At 38.0% G+C, this 20927-nt stretch overlaps 1 protein-coding gene across 2 annotated transcripts in view; it reads right to left on the reverse strand.

The window, feature by feature from the left end:
* Positions 1-20927, reverse strand: part of SATB2 (SATB homeobox 2) — a 198797-nt gene that overhangs the window by 12161 nt on the left and 165709 nt on the right. The gene's annotated exons all lie outside the window — the stretch shown is intronic.

A 20927-nucleotide genomic window follows, 5' to 3' on the forward strand; every position in this document is an offset into this window, starting at 1 on the left:
AAAACAATGTGACTCTTCTTATATTTTTGGGGGGAGGATACAGTGATCTTCATTAAAATATATCATTTATACACATATTATTTATAGTTATTTTCAAAAAAATAAACATTTAAGTTTTCTCAGAACTAATTTCTAATATGATAAGTATTGATATGCACATTATTGGAGTCCTTAATAGGAATAGTGAAAGGAGATCCCAATACTTAAAAGTTTGAAAACTCTATACCACATAAATCATACTGAATATATAGCTGTGTCTTAGCCCTAATGAAAACTAAACCATTTACTAGAAAACTCAAAATGGATCTTAGAGTTAAAAACATCCTGACCTGAATTCAGTCACCTAGGAAGGTATTAGAGAACAAGTGTAGGAGAAAGTACACAGCATTATGCTTTGCCTCCTGACTTTATCATTCAGAGACATTTTCACAGGCAAAACAGATCTGCCTAGATGTACAACTCAGCACTATTTCTAACTTCAAATGGTGTTACTTGAGTTGTTTCTTATGGTTGTAATTTCACATTCTAACATTATAAGACTTATTAAAAACTATGGTTTAGTTTTGTTGCCTTTTTTTTTTTTTTGGATTATACAGTATCCTAAGGTCAAAACTCAGGAAATCTGTTATTAAAAAAAAAAAAAAAACAGTATCCATGAAGTGATGACAAATTGCAGACTACAGGTGTTAGATTACATTTTGACTCCAGGCAGGTTTAATTTAAGTTGGTCTCCTTTTACAATTGCTCTTAGCACATACAGCTATTGAAGGGGATTTGGGGAGGGGAGGAAGGGGGAAGAGAGAGAATAAGAACTAAAAAAAAAAAAAAAAGAGTAGTGCTCAATAAAAGAAGACCATGTCAAGAGAAATCAATACAAACAAGCAAAATGGTAGGAAGTCTGACATGGAAATATGTGTTCAATTTCATCCAGCCTTAGTCTGAGTTTCCTTTAATATTGTAACCAAGATAGGACTGGAACATCATGTATGTTTTTAATGCAGTTTAATAATTGTTTATCAAAATAAACACTTTGGTCAAAGATAAAAGCATAAAAACACTATGACACAATAATCTGTTAAAACAAACTTGGGGGTTTAGAGGAAGCATAGTTCTTAAAACAGCCTTTGGCTTATATCATTTCCTCTTTAGTAACAAATTGAGAACAACTATACCAACAACTGTGGTATGGTTTGGGTTAAAAAAAAATGTGTTGTAGTTCTTAATCTGACTATACTGAGTGGCCACAGTCTGCAGACTCTAGAGGTAGCTGGGCGAGCTGCTTTTCTAATACAAGGAGATGAGCTGATAGCAAATTAAGCAGGGTCAAGATGAGGAGCTGTATTCCCATCAAATAGACTCCATGACACATAAAAAGCAAATCTCTCTCCTATTAGAATGCAAAAGAGATAAAACATAGGCATATACTGAACCTATAAGCAATGAAAACTTTTCCTTCATCAGCGTCACATGATACATAGGTTTATTTGATAATTTAGAACCTAATATGACCAAAATCATTCCACAAACTGTTCATGGGATAATTCAGGAAGAGTAGATTCTTCAGGACGGTCCAGGCTACAACCCTGTGTCTTTCTTCCTAGGAGAAATCATCCCTCAGCCCATCCACCCAAGCCCCATTTGCCTGACACCCATGAGTGTTCATTTCCCCCTGTTCCCTATACTTCTACCACCGTTCACAATGTCATCTCAAAACACAAAACTCTGCCTAAAAATTAACAGGGAAAGCCTATCTTTTGAAGATCAGATTCACGTTACAGGTAATGTTAAAGAGTCTTTGAAAGTGAAAATCGCCCAGTTGTGTCCAACTGTTTGTGACCCCATGGACTTATACAGTCCATGAAATTCTCCAGGCCAGAATACTGATTGGGTAGCCTTTCCCTTCTCCAGGGGATCTTTCCAACCCAGGGATTGAACCCAGGTCTCCTGCGTTGCAGATGGATTCTTGACCAGCTGAGCCACCAGGGAAGCCTTTTGAGTGAAAATGAGTAAAGAGTAACATGACATGACCAGAGTTGACAGTGACCTATGGTATTCTGATTTCTAAATGCCTGCATGGTGTGTTCATTGGTATAGCTGAGTGACTTTTGCACCAGCATGGATGAAAGAAGAGCTCTTAAGTTAAGTTAAAGATAATGAAGAGTGTAAAATGCTAGGATGAATTGAGTACCTGGAATTCATAATGTCATTAAAAGAACCAAACTAGAAATTCATGACACATCATCAATGGCAAAAGGGCTAGAGAGAAAGATGTGCAAAGGTTCAGGATAAGAATGATCCATTAGAATTATTAAACAGTTAATCCAGTTAGCTAAATAATTCTCAAGTGAAGTAAAATGCAAATCAAATGAAAACAACCTTTTGAAAAGCCAGTGATGCCTGACCCAGTGAGCGCTGGACTTTGAGTTTTTAAAACAGATTCAAGCTTATAAGAATAGAATGCATTATTGAGCTCAGCTTTATTGCATTTCTCAGATATTACTTTTTTTTTTTTTAAAACAGACTGAAAGTTTGTGGCAACCCCACATTTTCAGATGATGGGTAGGAATTTTTTAGCTATATTTTAAAATTAAGGTATGTACATTTTTTTAGACAAAATCCAGTGCATGCTTAATAGACTACAGTATGGTGTGAACATCATTTTCATATGCACTGGGGAACCAAACAAATTTGTGGGACTCACTTTGTTGTGACATTTGCTTTATCATGGTGGTCTGGAACTGAACTGGCAATACCTCTGAGTTATGCTTGTACAGAAACTGTTTCAGGTGAAGAAATTTCATCTAACAAGCTTAATCAGAGCAGAGTTTCAATTACTTTTAAGTGAAAACATGTTAAGTTGAAGAAGGTAGAAAATAGATATATTTTACAAGAGCAGACATCATGTAGCCAGCCAAGAGCTCTGTCAATGAAGACCTAAAATAATGATTCCTGAGGAAAAGTATTAGGGTCAAAATTCAAACCACTTTCAAATATCTTACTATTTAGAAATCTGGTGACAAAAATAACTGGAAAACACCTATTGGTAAAGAATGACTTAGAAACAAAGATGACATGGAGGAAAAGGATGTGTACACTTTAAGTTAAAGGATCTCAATAAATTATATAGGCTTCTTGAACTAAAGTATCATCCTTCCTGATTTACACAGATTGTATGATGTGACTTGGGGATCATATGATAAATTTAATTATTCAAATCCTACAGTTAGTATATATTTGAAGTGGTTCACTATGCTTTGGGCTTGTTTCTTAAAAATGATAACAAACTATTCTCACAATAACAATGGATTCTGTTGTATTTATTCATCAGATGAGAAAATGCATACACAAAATTGAACTCTGATCTACATATTACAAATCCCTGTCTAGCACATAACAAACATGGTCTTGCTGCTGTTAGCTGGAAAATACAAAAATTATTTTGTTTAAAAGCTTTGAACAAAAATTCATTTTAGCATGAATAAACATCTTCTAATTAAAATATAAAAATAACACCAGAAGTGACAGAGGGAACTATTCGGTGTTTCCAGTTTATGATTAAAAGTGAAGACAAACAAGGAACAATTATATCACGGAGAAGTTCCTCTCCCAAATGTTAATTTTTAGTAGGTAACGAACAAATTTTTACTTTTTCTATCTTTGGTTATCATTTAAAAAAAACAATATACCCAATTCTGTCAAAATCTGCAGCAGAAGAAGATTTTTATCCTGACAGAACTCAGCCAATACTCAGCTTACGATGAAAATTCCCCGTAATTGTAATAGCATGAATGACACAGCAGTTACGTTGCATTCCAGCTTCTCAAAGAAGAGAGCTTAAATTATTTAAGGAAAAAGGGTGTTTAGATTAGACTCTTTACTTCAGGGCAAAAATAAAAAAGAAGGTAATCCAGGTATTTGAGGTCTCACATGGGGCTGTTTAGAATCCTATGATAGGCCGCATTTTCTGTATGATTTTTACATGTGGGGCACTCAGAAGTCAGAACAATCTGACAGTTATGGTTAGTGAAAATATTAGATGTTCACCAATAAAGCACTACCTCAGCATATTTTTGCTTTCTGGATGTAACCACTTAATAACAGGACTTGAGAAAACGGCACTGTGTGAATCAAACACATAAAAGGACAAATATTCCTTTTATAGAAAGCAAATCTTAAGCAGTGCATTATAATCAACCACTCTGGTAAAAGGCAAAGTATTTAGAATTACCACACCACGGACATAGTATGGTTTATCATATCGTAACGTCCAAACGGGGTAAACAAAGTCAAATGATCAAAGAAGCGTTTTCTCCTCAGACAGTGAGGTAAAAGCCACCGATCTAGAGAGTGTCAGCAAAGATTCCTTGTGGCTTAGCAAAGAAAAGGTGTCAAAGGAGAGCTTATCAAATATAGCCTTTAGTTTTCAACTTCACTTAATTTCATCAGAGACTGGCTTCCTTGATATTATTTTCTTTCAAGAAAAAAAAAAAAACACGGAAAAATTAAATCATGTGAAGTAAAACATCCAGAAGGTTAATTCTAGAGTATTCATTTAAATTTGAAACCACATTTAATTCATTATGAGGATAGTGGTTTTACATTTTCCACATTGATGATCTTAGTAACCAGGTATGGAGAAACTTCTGCTTCTAAAATTCATGGTAAGTACACCAGGTGAGACATGGAAAGCAGACAGGGTGAGGCAGTCTTATTCTGACTGTGGTTTACTCAAGAAAATAAATCTTTGTCTCCCAGGGTACCAAGGATGGTCACTGGGAAAAGAAATCCCAGTTCCTGACTCCCTGGGGCAAAGTAACTGGATCGGCAATTCCTTTTCCCACAAGAAAGATGTCAGTTTCCAAGTTGCAGATGAACCATTATATTCCCATGAGACCAGTCATGCAGCATCCTTATCTACCCAGCTTCACAAAGCAAGTCCGATTTTGTCTCTGTGCCACATTGCATTGGCTTTTCTAAGCATATTTGCTTATCCTGTGTAGGTCGTCCTCAGAAACTAGAACTGTAAAGTCATTATACTTCCAAATGTGAAGCTGCTTAGGGGTGGATTTAATTTAATAGCCGAAAACTCAGTGCAAAACAAACACACTTACAACTGACATTATCAGGGAATCAATCATTAACGCTCTCGACTGCTGTTCCAAGACCCTCAAATTGCCCCAGCTATGATCTGAGAGTTCTCATTGACTCCTTCCCCCGACCTGAACCTCCACATCTAGCCAATCCCACCTGCTGCTGATTATCCCTTTTAAATAGTTGCTGGGTTAATTTCCCCCTCTCCATCCTACTCTCACTGCTGTTATATAGACCTTTATATGTATAATCTCTTGCCTGAGTTAGTTTACTTCCCAACAGGCCTCCCTGCCACAGCCAACACAACGTCTTGCCAAGGTCTTCAAGGCCTCTCACGAATTCCAGACAGCTGGGTGCCCTGTCTGCAGCGTGTGCCCCAGCCCTGTCTGTGCTCCTCGACGCAGCCTTTCAGGCTGTGCTCCAATGACTCTAAAAGCTCCAGTCCTCACACTTGAACTCTAATCTCAATGCCTTTGCCTCCCCTGTCCCCTCTGTCTGGAAAGTGCCTCTAGTGAGGAATTCTGGAAGGGACCCAGAGCAGCACTACTTCCGGGAAACCTTCTGGGTCCCCCAGCCCACCAGGATTTAGGCATTGTTCTTTTCTTTCTCTGAACTTACTTACATGCTGTATTATTGTCATCTGTCCACACACCCATCTCTCCACAAATCTGAGAGTTCCTTAGATTCTGTTATATTCACACACTCTGCACTTAGCACAGGGTCAGGCACTGTGTTTTACATGAATAGTTGAAGCTTAAAATTCTTAAAATTTATCCTAAAATTTCCAGAATACATCTGTATTGGTAATAGCCATATCCAAGGTATGTGCGAGCTCAGTCATGTTCAACTCTTTGCAGCCCCGTGGACTGTAGCCCATCATGATCCTCTATCCTTGGGATTCTCTAGGCAAGAATACTGGAGCAGGTTGCCACTTCCTTCTCCAGGGGATCTTCCAGACCCAGGGATTGAACCTGCATATCTTGCATCTCCTGCATTGGCAAGTGGATTTTTTACCACTCGCACCATCTGGGAAGCCCAATAGTCCTATTGTGTTGCACTGCGTGTTAGTTGCTCAGTCATGTCTGACTCCTTGCAACCACACGGTCCACAGCCCGCCAGGCTCCTCCATCCATGAGACTCTCCAGGCACAAATGCTGGAGTGGGTTGCCATTTCCAACTCCAACAGTCATATAACATAGACCAAAAAGTCTTCTGAGAAATTAGAACATGTCTACTAGCTGTAAGAGGGGAGAAAGTGGCCAGTTCACATAGGCACTCATTAAAAAAAATACACCTAGTACTGAGAAGGACTAAGTTATACTAGTTCATGATGATTCATTAGATTCACGGACACACACATACTTGCATAGAGCAATAACACTATTCAGTGGCTCAAGCAGTTCTCTAATTCCACCCCCCACTCTGAAATTATCTGATTGAAAATTATTGACATTTGGAGAAGTACGTTTAGGGTCTCACAGTTGTCAGGGATAAAAACTGAAATATTCATCAGCTTGCTTCCTTCTGCCCCCTCCCCAGTCTCCAGAAATATTTCTACTATCAATAGCATTCAGAAGGCCTACAATGGACAGTTTCTACGACAAGAAAAGCTGCTGGAGGTAAAACAACAAACAACGATGAGAGAATCCATATAACACAAAGAAAGAAACTTTTAAGAAAATTAAACTATAAAAACTAGATGTTTGGTTAAAAAGGGATCCTATGTATCACAATGCTGCTTATCCACACAATGCTGCTATGGAGAGCACTGTAGGTCTTTTCCAAAACAAATATTAAATGCCAAAATGATCATCCTTAGAGTAGAAAGGATGATGTTAATTTGTTTTTAAGAACCAACAAGGAAAGATAAGTAACAAAATTAATTCAAGTATTTTTGCCCGCACTTTGAGCCAATCACTGCAGCACCAACACCACACAGTCCAAAGTGAGTGAAGTCAATGGTTTCAAGTTAGGGCCAGAAACAGCCTTGGCTGCTCCGTGACCACCTTTGTGGCTTACTTAGATTTTATTAAAACTCATTTGTTATTAATATGTGTTTTGCTTCCACGCGACTAAAACTAAATAAATCATGGAGAATAAAAAAAAAAATCCATGAAAAAAAAAATCTAGAAACTAAATATAAGCCATCTCATTTATACTTATGGAAACCAAAAAAGCGTTTTGGCAATAAAAAACATTTTTGTTTTAAGGTGCAATGCTTTTAAGGTATTATATAATTACTCTTACTGAGAGCATACTTTTTAGCTTTGTCAGATTCTCTGTGGGAATTATAATTCCAGACTGAGCAAAGAATTCTATCAAAACTCTATTATCATATTAAAACACTTGATCATGTGTTCCCTCAAGATTCCCAACTTTCTATTTCTGAGAAGAGAACAGATTTAATGAGATATTTTCAAAGTAGAGCTGGTAAAGGGAGTATTTGTGAAAAGCACTGCCAAAAAGACAATTCATTTGGTAGACATAGAAAAGGCAAATTTTACCACATATACTGGAGCAATGGATATTAAATAATCATCTCTGAATAAACTCTATCAATCAATACGGTCCTTTTGGTCTAAACTGAAGACAATATTATCTAAAGGAAATCTCTAAGGTCAACCAGCAATTAACTGAAAGGTTTTCACTGAAAATCTTATTGACTGCTTTCATATCAGACAGCTTCTTGGTTATTATACTTCATGGACTAAGTAGGTGCCAAGACATTAAACTGTCAATAATCTATTAATACTGGACTGTTTTGTTCACTTTCCCTGAATCTGCAGGCAAAGGTATTCAAGCCTAGGATATGCTGAGAACTAATGCAAATTCACCAATCTGATATGGAAATCATATCTTTATTACCTCCCAGTTTAAGTGCCTAGGAGGATTGATACATTATAAGAACAATAGATAATAAATGTTTATTCAGATGAGTTAAATTATTTTTTTAAAGAAACTGCTGAAGGAATGGGGAATATGTCTTGGAATCTGACTTTTCTTCTAAGTCATATTTAACAGTTTCTAAATTGAATGTAATAAACACTTTACAAAGAGAAATCAGAAGTTATTTAAAGTGAACCTCATAGGTCCCTGCCACTCAGCATCTGGAAAGCAGTTATACACATTGCGGGGGGCAGGGGGGCAGAATTTTTAATGAATTTAATAGAGAAAAGCACTTTAATTAAATGCTGTCAGAGTGGATTGTATTAATGACTGTACACAGAGGAATTTAAAGCAGCCAAGTTTATTTAGCAAATAGAAGCTGGGCTTTCGAAGCCTGCAAGTATTTATGTTTCTGCCATTGCAGTACATCTAAAAGATGATGATGGTGCCAAATGAAACTGTTGAGTTATTAGATATGATTTTATTTATTGTGCATTATTAAAGTTTTCAAAGGCCTCAGGGGAATTAATTTCATTTTCAAAATGAAATACCGCATCTGATCAGAAAGGGTTAAGAAAAGTGAATACTGTCCCCCAGTTTTTCCTGGGCCCTGGAATTTTGATGCAGCTGAGTGGCTATGGGGACAACCTTCCCTAAGTTCACTGAGCCAGAATTCACATCATTGAATAGTACTGCAAACAAATCAATGACAATATTTCTTCTATGATTTCTTCCTCTGTTTCCCTCCCTACCCAGTGCTTTGCCACTAAACATAATTCACTCTCTTTCACATAGCAATAAGCTGAAAAAATGACCAAAGCTCCTAAAAATCTCCATGAAAATTTGGTTGCCATAACTTTTTAAATGAAAAACATGAGTAGCACAAACTTCTCAAAAGGAAAAGGTATCAAATGTTTGACTTGAGGAAAACAGAGAAAAATGGGTCTTCCTCAGTGTCTTCTACTCAGAGGTTGACCACAGAACAAACCTATTATTAATGATAATATTTTAAAAATAAACAAAGAATATGTGAGCCTTAATGCATGAAAGCTGTAAAAGATTGAAAAGCCAGTCTGGCTGGAAAACACTATGTGTGTGTCAAAATGATTTTCTCTACCGTTTGTAAAAATGTAATTATCCATGATATGCTATTATCCATGATAGGCTACAAGGGTGAGGGATTTCAAGTAAATCCACTGGAAGCTAAGGATTCGCCTTTGGTCTTCATCCCTGACACCACCACGTCTGTGAGATCACAAACCTCTGCCATGATTTACCACATCCTTTTTGCAGTTATATATACTCTTTCGGGCTGTCTTTAGATTTTAATTTAAAACAGGAGGAAGGGGAAGGAGGGAAACATGAGGACTGGAGCAAAAAACAAAACATAAAATCCAGCACCTATTTCCTTTCAAGAACAGAGTAATGATCACAAATGGAGACTTTCAACTTTCTAAATAAATAACCTAATTTTTAATCCTTCCCCTCTCCCCACCCCCCATCCAAGCTATTTATTAATATCGTATGTTTGATCTGTGTCTTTGTAGTTCTGGAACTTATAACCAACTCTGCTTTCCCCATCTGTGCCAAGATGTTGCAGACTAGTCTTTGAAATGCTGCAAATGCAGATGAATGTGACATAAAATAACAACTGATTACAGACACGTTCTACATGTGAGTAATGGCAACACAGAGGACGTTACATGTTCATAGAGTGTACTGGACAACGCTGCTTCAAATATGCAAATACAAGAGACTACTGGAGTACAGAGTGCCATCCCTAGTATATCTGTTTCTAGGAGCTGCAAATAAACTGGTTGATATCTTGCAAGTAAAGTGACAAGAAAACTTCTCCCTTGGTACATCAGTAGTTCTAAAATACAGATATATCAAAGAATCGTCAACTGATAGAACATACTGATGCATTTGATCCAGATTATGTTTTACAAGCAAAAGAATCTGTCAATTTGGTTCTCTCCTTTCATTCCTAAGGAAATAACTGTATTAAAGTACTACACACACTGTTTGACTACTTTAGCTCTATCTCTTTGGGAGGCTTTCATTTCACATGAAGCACAAACTCAAAGAAGGATTTCTCTCAAAAGTACTCCTAAAATTACACCTACATGGAAATGCTTGACATTTGTCGACCACAATTCCCTGTTTGCTCTTCTAGCACCACACTTATGAGTACACTGTTGACATGAATTGTCAAAAGAGCTGAAATGAGAAAAACTATATTTAAGAAACCATTTGCATGTATATATTGTACTTAAACAGTATATGCTCACTTTGGCACATTCTGTTCATTCAGATCGTAATAGAAATAGGAAGGCCTTTCCATATCCACATATATTTAAGCATTCATATCATAGATTTTTAGCTCCCTAAGTTTAGAGTACTTTAAAAAAATAATTGACTCCTCATTTTGAAGTGCACTGTGAGGGTTCACTTCATCAAATCTAAGAAAGTACTCTGTTAAAATAACTTCCCCTGTTTTCACCCAAATCTGTTGGGTGTTTGGCACCAGGGAATCCCAGACTATGAACTCATTATGTACATGGTTCTGATTCTGCAAAATGAATCTAACCAGATACTCAAGTTAGCCTTTTATACCACATACAGAAGGCAATACAAAGACAAATGCCATGAACATGAAGAAACGGATTTAAACTAAAGGAAAGCATGAAGGGGAAAGAGTAGAAACAACTACTGCTTAAATATATAACTATTTTTGATGATTCAGACAGTAAAGAATCTGCAATGTGGGAGACCTAGGTGTGATCCCTGGGTCGAGAAGATGCCATGGAGAAGGGAACGGCTACCCACTCCAGTATCCTTGCCTGGAGAATTCCATGGACAGAGGCTACAATCCATGGGATCACAGAATCGAACACAGCTGAGGTACTAACACTTCCTTTGACACCTGAGTGAACAAGTGAGCTGTAATACCAATCAGCCATTCAGTTCTGGAAACACCTAACCTTTCTTTCATACAATGGGTTTTAGCATATCTTACTTATGAAAAATAAGTACATGGATATCCACAAGGCTTTAAAAAAAAATCTAACTGGAGTCTATTCAGTGTTATGCTGGTAAATATTTAACAACTGGCTCTCTAGAGAAAAAAAGTCCCAAATGAATCATTTGCCAGTTCTTGTAGTGTGAATAATTTGACCAAGGCCAGTTCCATTCTACTAACAATGTAAAAACCAGCTTCCAAAAGTCCTAAAAACATCAATTTCTGCTCACTGTGTAAGCTTACTCCAGTATACCCTGATCTGTTATAGAAAGTGATACTCATACCTCCTAGGCTTTCCAGACTTGGTCACTGGAATTCCTTCACCTGATCCAACTTACCTGTCATTTTCCCAGCCCCAGACTGATCAGGATGACCTTGATGTGATACACAATTCCCTAAAAGATTCCATGTCAAGAGGTGAAGGGTTATATGATTTGCAGTGAATTCGATCTAGAAACAACTTGTGAGGAAATTGAACTTGTGACCTCAGAACTGTCAAATCTATCTAGTTTTCTTGATCTCCCATTTCTAGGGTTAAACCGAGTAATAATAAAATAAATGAATTTCAGAACTTTGGCAGTTTTCCTTTCATTGAAAGTAAGTTTGTCTATCATTACAAGGGGAAGTTCCAGACTTCAACTTAATAAAAATCAGCAGTAGTTTTCAGCTACATTAGATTTCCACACTAACCAGAAACATCTGAGAAGCCACAGTAGGTAGGTTTGGCTATGATAGTTTAAAACTCAGTGGCTGGCTTTCTCTTGTAATTGTCATAACTATCAATCATAAGAAAATCAACTATATCTCTCTGAGCCCATATAAGGTGTTCATAATTTGTTATTTTGTTGCTAATTTGTTTTTCCGAAATGCACTTAAACCTTCCAGGGGTAATGTGTTTTATTTTTTGTTTTTTTCATTTGCATTAAAATCCTCAAGTGAGGATCAGAAATAGATGAACCAATTTACAGAATCAGTGTTTCAGATGGAGATCACCTAATCCATAATCTAACAGTTTACAAAATAGTAAAAGGAAACTCTAAAGGATAAAACTCCTGTCCAAAGTCACATGATCAGCCTGGTAACTGGAGTCAAGGTCACTTCCAGGCCCTTTTCTTTACTCTATCATCTTTTTTCCCATTTGGTCAAAGGTTCATTGAAAATAGAAATAGAAGGTGGTTTCTTTCTTTACAAGATCCTCTTATTCCTGAAACAGTGAATAGAAAGGCTTGTGTGTGTGCATGCTAAGTCGCTTCAGTTGTGTCTGACCCCTGGTGACCCTATAGACTGTAGCCCTCCAGGCTCCTCTGTCCATGGGATTCTCCAGGCAAGAATACTAGAGTGGGTTGCCATGCCTTCCTCCAAGGGATCTTCCTGACCCAGGGATCAAATTCACATCTCCTACACTGCGAGGCGGGTTCTTTACTAGTGCCACCCAAGAAGACTGAATAGTAAGGCTTATGGATTCTACTAAACCGTAGTCTGAATTCTAGATTAAGGCAAGGCAAAGGGAAAATGAAGTCTGTTTTAAAATGCAATCTATGTGAGTAAAATGGAAAGCTGCTCTATATATGTATGAAATTCTGTTTTATTTACTATTATATACATAGTGCCTAGACCAATACCTGGCACACTGAGGGAGCCCAACCAATATTTGTTGAATAAATAAGTAGCACCCCTGCAGTGGAAGCATATAGCTTTAACCCCTGGACCACAGGGAAGTCCCAGTTTTATCAGTCAATTTGAATCATCTTTACCTAAAGCCAGACTTTGCTAGATGCCTATAAAAGTATAAAGAAAGGTATTCCCTTCTCACAGATGAAATATGATAAGGAACTTCATTAAAACAATGACACCTCAATGTCCACAAGTGTCTTCATTTAAGTTTATTGCTGTTTTTTATGGATGAGAGAGAAGGCATGATGCATGTGGAAGGCATCAACTTAAGTCTATTTTGCTTCCCTCAATGCTCCACGTTGCTCATATTTAATTAGTTTTCCCTGACACAAAATTTATTAGCTAATGCCCTAAATTCTTTCAGCTTAAAAAAAAAAGTGTTTCAGATTACTGAAAAAAAGAAGAGTGGAAAGAAGGAAGGAAAGAAGAAAGTAGAGAAGGAGGAAGAAAATAGCCACACTGAGTTGGCCAATAGAACAATGGCAAGAAGATACACTAACAATTCCATAGCAATAAATTGATCCATTTTTTTAAAGACAACTAAGCTTTATGTTCAAAAATATTATGTTTAGTATCATTTTCCTATCAGAACATCAAGAAAAGGCCAAGGTGCTAAAGGTTTTATAATGTTCCTATCTTTATTTAATTTCAGCAGAAGGAAAAGAATATGACAATGTACATGAGGAGTACCCTGCTGTCCCTAAACCTTTAAAAACAGGCATAAAGAAATGTAATTTATATTAGTGATGTTAGTGGTTTCCGAGCACTGAGCAGTGCAGAAGCTTCCATCAGTGAGAAGTACTGGTCCTGATGTAAGTAACAGAGCTAATCCTGCTTCTTCCCTTCATCCACAGAGTAGCATTGGGCAAAGTGCCTTCTACTCAGTTTTAGGAGCTGAAAAACAAGGGGTCTACCAGTAACCCACAGCAGGACCTGAAGAGATTGTACTGCTTCTTGAAAATGCAATTAGACTATTATTTAAGGAACATAACAATTATGGAAGAGCAAGTTACTCAGGAAAACAGGGTTCTTTGTGCTCCCCGGGACAGGAAAAGTCTGGGAGAAGTGGAACCCAGCTGCCTGACATTTCACTTCCAACCAGTAGCTAACCCTAGATGTTTAATTTGGGAGGTGGTGTGTTGTAAAGTTTTAGTCACTCATAGGGCGAATTCTGCTCAGCAAAAACACTGGAACAACCCCATGAAGAATGAGAAGTAGAAAGCTAATTCCAACTATTAAAACAATAAACCTAGCAAATCAGTGACCCTACTTTAAAGCAGTAAATAGATAGACCCAGAACAGATTACTATAAAATTTTAATTCCTATCTGGAACTATAACACAGTGCCTGAAAGCATGGCCATTCAGTTTAAGTGTTAGAAAAATTGTAATGAACTATAAAGGCATTACACTTTGGATACACACAAACTTGAAATCACTCTTAGGTATTGGATTCCTACTGCTTACATGTCCACAGCACTTTATACTGAACAAGTCACATAAATCTCTTTTGACATGAGAATTTTATATTAGACTTGTTAATCATGTCTGCTACTATCTACCATGATAGATGCAGGACTACTAAACGGCCTTAACTTTCCAGCCCAAGGACAGACCATTCACAGGTTACCTGCAGATGGTGCGCAGCCAGCTAGCTTTCCATTCCCCACGCTCCTGGAGCTTATTCTAACCACGTGCCCAAAAAAGCTCTTCCTCTAAAACACAGTGACCTCCAAATTGAGCATTCACATTACTGCTTGGGAATTAACTGTCAGGAAAGTTTGCCTTCATGGGGATAAGGTGGACCAGTCAATTTCTGTCTTATAAGAATCTAAAGTTGTAAATAAGGAGTGGATAACAGAAGCTGGATTTGATAAAAGCATACAGAAAAGTTGTGAAGTAGAGCAGAGGTGGTGGGCAGGCCAAGGCTTTGGGAAGCTTGGAATTACAGTTCAGAGATGCTATGAGTAGTAAGCAGAAGTCATGTGGTAGAGAAAATATCGAGTAAAAGGTAAATAAGATGATAGAAGAAAGAAAACGATGATAGCAGGGAGAAACTGACAATGGAAGAAGATATGTTATACCCAGGATAGCAAAGGAGAGGGTGCATCCATGAACTACACAAATTCCAAGTCCCAGGTTCAGAGAAACCTACAAATATTCACAGTGCTACAGGTGGATTTTCATCAAGTTCTATCTCCCTCAATTTCTTTTCATATATATCCAATATTTAAGCTGGAATTTCTATGTCGTGTTAAAAAAAGACTTTAAGAAACTTTTAAATGTAAAAAGTAGACAAACAACTTGCTGAAATCTCTAAAGAAAGCAAAGCCACAGCTAATGTCCAATCTACCAGGTACCAACTTTAAGGAAATTATTCAACTGTTTGACATCACCACATGAGAAACCTGTTCACTATACTTTGGAAGAAGCTGAACCGGAGACAGAAATGTCTATGTTTTAGAATAAAGAGTTCATTCTAAATAACCTCCAAATCTTTCTATATTCCCAGTGACAAATTTAAAAGTTTGGATGTGCTGAAAGGCTAACTAGAAACAAAGAGATGAAGAACCTCTCCAAGTTAAACAAATGCCTGCAGGATAACATTGGGTGAATATGGAAAAGGCTAGTGTGGCTCTCGACTGATGGTCAGGGACTCTCAAAGTTTACCCCACTGAGGACTTCCTTATACCCAACTGCTGTAATATTTCCTCTAAAACGGCAAGCATCTCTCTGCACATTTCCTCATGACTCAGGTAGAGTTTCAAACCTCTAGAGCCATATTCATACAGCAGGGTTTGAAGAGGAGCTTGGAACGAATCCAAGACAGGAGAGATTCTAGTAACCTGGTTAAAGAATTTGCAAACATCCTTAATTAATTAATTAGCTTATTTATTTTCTTATACACTGTCCTTCTGAAAGCAAATTCACAAATCAAAATATACCTACAGCTTGGACTTCCTTGGCAGGCCAGTGGTTAAGACTCTGTTTTCATTGCAGGGGGCATGTGTTAGCATGGTGCAGCCAAAAGATTGAAAAAACAAAAAACAAATAAAACCTACAGCTGAGGCAAAAAGGCATGATCAAATTCTCAGTGCTTAATCAGAGACTTCAAGTATCCCTAAACTTTGCAATGAGAGTCACATTCCAAAGCTATCTCAAAAATGCCAGAGAAGCTTAATGAAAAGTGAAAATTTCAGTCACATCAGTTCCTTGACATCACACCAAGGAGCACTGAATATAAAAAAGAAGCTAACAAAACCAGATGTGTTCAGTAGAATGATGGATATACATAAACAGCTTTGCCTAATATCATCCAATAGCAAGTATTTGGGAAAGGCTGGCTGCTGCATGTTTAGCAGTTCTTTCTAGCTCAGAGGAAAAAGTCAAATACCAAAGGTAGACAAATAAAGATTTAAGGTCCCACTTTGAGCAGTTACTAAACTTCTCAAAGCTTCAGTGTCTCACATGTGAAAGTAGATAACCTGCCCCCCACCCCCAACCTTGATGGGGTTTCTATACAGGTTTCTTAGCCCTAGCACTATCAACAGTGTAGAACAGATACATCTTTGTTTAGAGGGTAGGGGGAGGTTGCTGTCTGCATTATGGGACACTGGACAGCATCCCTGGCCTCCACCCAGCAGATGCCAGTAGCACCCCCAAGTTATAATAATCAAAAATGTCTCCAGACACTGCCACATATCCATGAGGGAAAAGTCAGCACTGGTTGACATTAGCACAAGGATTCAATAGCTGAGAAAATACTGAGAATCCCCTGAGTGGGCAGCAACCCAGACGAGCCGAGGTATGAGGCTAGAGTCAGCTGTCCTCCACCAGGTCTCACATTCTTACTCAGCGTATGGCATGGAATTTTAAAACAAGGACTTGTCAGGAAACCACATAGCAGCAAACTCAGAATTCCTGAACTTACAAAATAACCCCTGGAAACACTGTGGTGGAAATATAATAAAACAATAAAGCACAAACTACACAGACACGAACAATTTGGCAAATGCTCTCCAATCAGCCCCACTCAGTGACCTAGTCATAACATGAGCAATGTCCTTTCTTCTCTGCTGCATTAAGGGAGAAGTGTGGTCAGAGGGAAGACTGGATGCCACAAGCGCCTGTGTTTTCATTCAGCTGGCGATTCTGGCTGCAGGCAAGGCCCTCCGTCTTTGCTCCAGTTTTTCCAATTGTAAAATAGAGTTGGTAATAATGAATACCCTGGCCTAACTAGTTTTTCATTCTAAGGTGAGGATATCCATTCCCTATAGGGCCTCGGGTTGTAATAACCACTAGGGGGAATATCACTACAACCACAAGAAATAATTTTGTCTCCAATCTTTTGGTGTGAAAAAAAAATTTATTGTGTCTTTTTCATGGAATGTTTTCGTCTGTCATACCATCTCATTTCATCTATTTTGGTCTTTGTGCTATCAATACATGAACTATAAGCATTATGTATGTTAGCATTTCACAACATTTTTCATTATTATTCCCCATAGGACCCTTTTTAGGCATTTTTTCCTAATCATCTCCCCACCGCGTCATGAAATTTTAATACCAGGTATACAGAACATCTCTTTATGTACTATGTCCCTTTGGAGAGCAATAAACAATTGTAAACTGAAGATTTTTATGCACCCCAAGAATCAATTTTTACTCCCCGGGGCAATACTGCCTCCACTGAAGGGCCATAAGTGTAGGTGAATCTAGTTTATAAAGTGTATTCAGAGACTGGAAGGTCACCTTCTAGATAGCAGGATCTTAAATGGGGGTTTCAAAAAAGAATACCAACAAGAAAACTGGAGAAATTAGATAACTCCATATGACATCAAATCTATATCACCTGGAGAGATCTGAATTTCTAAAGAAAAAAATCTTGACCTCCCAGGACCCCCAAGTCTCTGGGGCTGACTATACCCCTCAATGGCCCCAAGCCCAACTATAACCTAGGTTCATCCCAAAAGGGAAGTTCCATCAAATATGCATTTCAAGGACTCTGAGGTGTTAGAATTAGAAAAATAAATGGCGCACAAGGGCTACTATGGAAGAACCGCAGGGCAAGGCACGTGTGGCTTTAGGACTCTTGGGGCAGGCTGGCCTCACAGGGACGCGGTGATGGGACAGGAGCAGCCTAAATGAACAAAGTGAATTGGATGTGTGTGCATGGCAGACAGAGTGTAAATGGTGGGGCCTGTGCAGTAGGATAGACTGCTATCCTGTGTGTGCCCAGAATGGAGACCACCAGCTCCAGCCATGTGGCCCACTGGGTCAGATCTCCTAAATTTCTGGATTGTGAAATCTGGATTTCTAAGTGAAATTTCTCAATTTCTAAATGGGGGCTTGAATCTTTAAAAATCTTTCATGGGCTTAAAAAAAGAAACACATCTGCATGCAATATAAGACTACCAATTAGTAAACTATTTGCAAACAAAAGGCAAGAAAAATTTCCTCCCTTCTGGGAGGAAAGAGGCTCTGACTCTAAGGGACTTCACAGAATTCACTGAAGGGGAGGGGCTTATTCCAAGCTTCTTCTTTTATCCAATACATCTGTGGAGCCCTAATTCGACAGATTCCTCTGGTGGGTAATTATGTACAAAGGTCACTACTTCATATCTTTATAATTTAAGAAAAACTGGGGAATAGTGTACCCTAACTACTTAAAGAAATTTAAATGGCACTCTTCCATAACCACAAGTAGGGTGGATTTCTGTGTGCATTTTAATGTGCTGCATAATCAGAGACTCTTAATAATCCCTGATTTCACTCATACTTAACAATTTAATAGCAGTGCATTTTCTGCCTAATTAGACAAAATGCAACATCACCTAATACTACCAATGTACAAATTTTTTAATCCCTAAAATGTGTAAGCAATTATGTTTCTCTAAAATTTTAATTGATACAAGGGCACCAGTGAATCTCAATCCTGAGTCCAATGACTTAACTTTTGGACAATCACAGACACTTTTTAGTAGTCTGGAATCTTTCTGAATACAATCTGTCCAAAGCCATAGAAGCTGTGCTAACTTTATTCTCCAGTTTCAAGAGTTCTGTTGTCTAGTTCAAGTTCTCTTCATTTTTCCTATCATGACTGTAATAAATTACAATTTATTACAATTGTAATAAATCAAATTAATCAAATGCTTTCTATTTTGCCACAAAACATGAATGCAGCATTGAAAGCAGTGTCACTGAGAGAGAAATCACACACACACACACACCAATGATATATTGAAGAGTTCTACAGTTATGAGATCAAGGTCAATGGCTGAGAAAAAGTCAATGTAGAAAAAATTACCTTATTTGTAAACTCTTTAGTTAAGAGCTGAGTGATAGGAATAACTTTTTATAAAATAAGTGAATTATCTTAGTGACATCAGAAGTTAATGTTAATAGCCACAAAGTGCTTAAAACTGAAGGAAAATTACAGACTGACTCTTTAGCCATTAAATATTGTTAGCACACTCTAGTTCTGATACACTAGCATAAAAGGTAATAAAACTCACAAATAGATTGGCTGTCTGCTTCTAAGATTTACTTTATTCAGACTGGTCAGTTAAAATACAAAATATGATGCTGAACATCCCTTCTAGCTACCTAAACACAGGGACCTCTAGAGATGAGAATTTCTGGACAGGAAGAGTACAGACAGGAATATGCAGGACCCATCACCCAAATGAAGGGAGATCCTCATTTAATGGAGAACCTTAATTTAAAGGTATTACTTTTCTTATCCCAAACTTCTCCAAATTTTCAACTTTGCCATCATCCTATGATAAAAAAGAAATGCTACTAATGTTTACAATAAATCAATTTTTCACTTCTATTCAGGAAGATCCCCTAAAGGAGGGCATGGCAACCCACTCCAGTGTTCTCGCCTGGAGAATCCCCATGGATAGAGGAGCCTTTTACCTTGCCTGGATTGACTAAGATAGACTCTGAATGAAAAGTCCACACCAAGTGAATGGTTTCCTGAAGCTGGTCATAGGTTCAACACAGAAGTTTGGATCAATTCACATTAAAATGAGAAAAATGAGGGTGATAGTGAGTTTTTCATATGATTAAATGTATACGTTTGTCAGATCTTTTGCCTGAGGCTATCCTTTTCATTAAGTTGTTATTTAATGAGTATTTATTGTATAAATATATGAATAATAAATAGGAGTGTCCCTTGAATTTTTTGAATAAATTTATTTTCTAAAATAAAAGGTTGGTAATTATAATGGGCCCAATTTTAATTTCAACTGAATCTCAAAATCTACAAACCACTGCTTCATGTGACTCAGCAAGCTGGAATAATCATCTCTAGGGAGGTGCCCTAGTGTTTGGACAAGGCCCCAAGCAGGAAAGGACAGTGGAGGGAAGGGAGAGGCTGGTCCTGAAAGGTAAGACTTGGGGCTCATCTCTGGGGAATGAGTCACCCACACACTAGTCCAGAGCCAGGAGAACCTGCTCTGCCACTTATTAACCAGGTAGCCCTTGTGACCACCCTTTTCTGAGTGTACTGTGGATATTAGAAGAGGTTTCTGCAGGTGCTTGTAGCTTTGTGAACTCACCAGTCTAATGATCTGGGCAACTCATTCTGTGACTTTGGAAAGTGACCAATGAGAGCACAAGAGCATTGACTGAGATGTCAATATTTGGATGACAAGGGACATAATGGCTCCAGTGGCTTCGGGCTTCTTCCCCAGGCATGTGAGGGTGGAGCAAGGGGAAAGGAGACAGGAAGCCTTAGGCAGAGCATTTCAGAACCGTGTCCTTCACCACCTCTCTTATGCTATCCGATCAAGACACCACACCCCACCCTTCCTTCACCCTCATCTTCCTTCCTTCACACACATGTGCACACATGCATGCACACCTGCCTCAATTGTCCCCTTCTTGCTACCCACAAGGAGATTCAGGTGATCCTCTTTCACGGCAGTGGGGATTGAGGGCATTGAGCAGGAGGACAAATCTCACAGTCTACCAAAACACTTTGTGGCACAACTCAAAGGGGAGAAACCACAGGAACCCTCACTGATATTTCTTCCCCAAAGTAACTGATTTTAGATAACAGCAACGCTCAGTAGCTAAACTCTGTGACTCTCAAAAAGAATATAATTTATCTCAATGAGACTAAAATCTAAGCAAACAAAACATGCAAACCCAATGAAGGTAGATTTCTAAAAGACAGGAAACCAAAGATAGCAGGAACTCACCTAAAAATACTAAGAATCTATCACAACTTCTCTCTTAGGTTCAGC

Source organism: Bos taurus, chromosome 2 (assembly GCF_002263795.3).
Source record: "Bos taurus isolate L1 Dominette 01449 registration number 42190680 breed Hereford chromosome 2, ARS-UCD2.0, whole genome shotgun sequence".
In the NCBI taxonomy this organism is placed as follows: Eukaryota; Metazoa; Chordata; class Mammalia; order Artiodactyla; family Bovidae; genus Bos; species Bos taurus.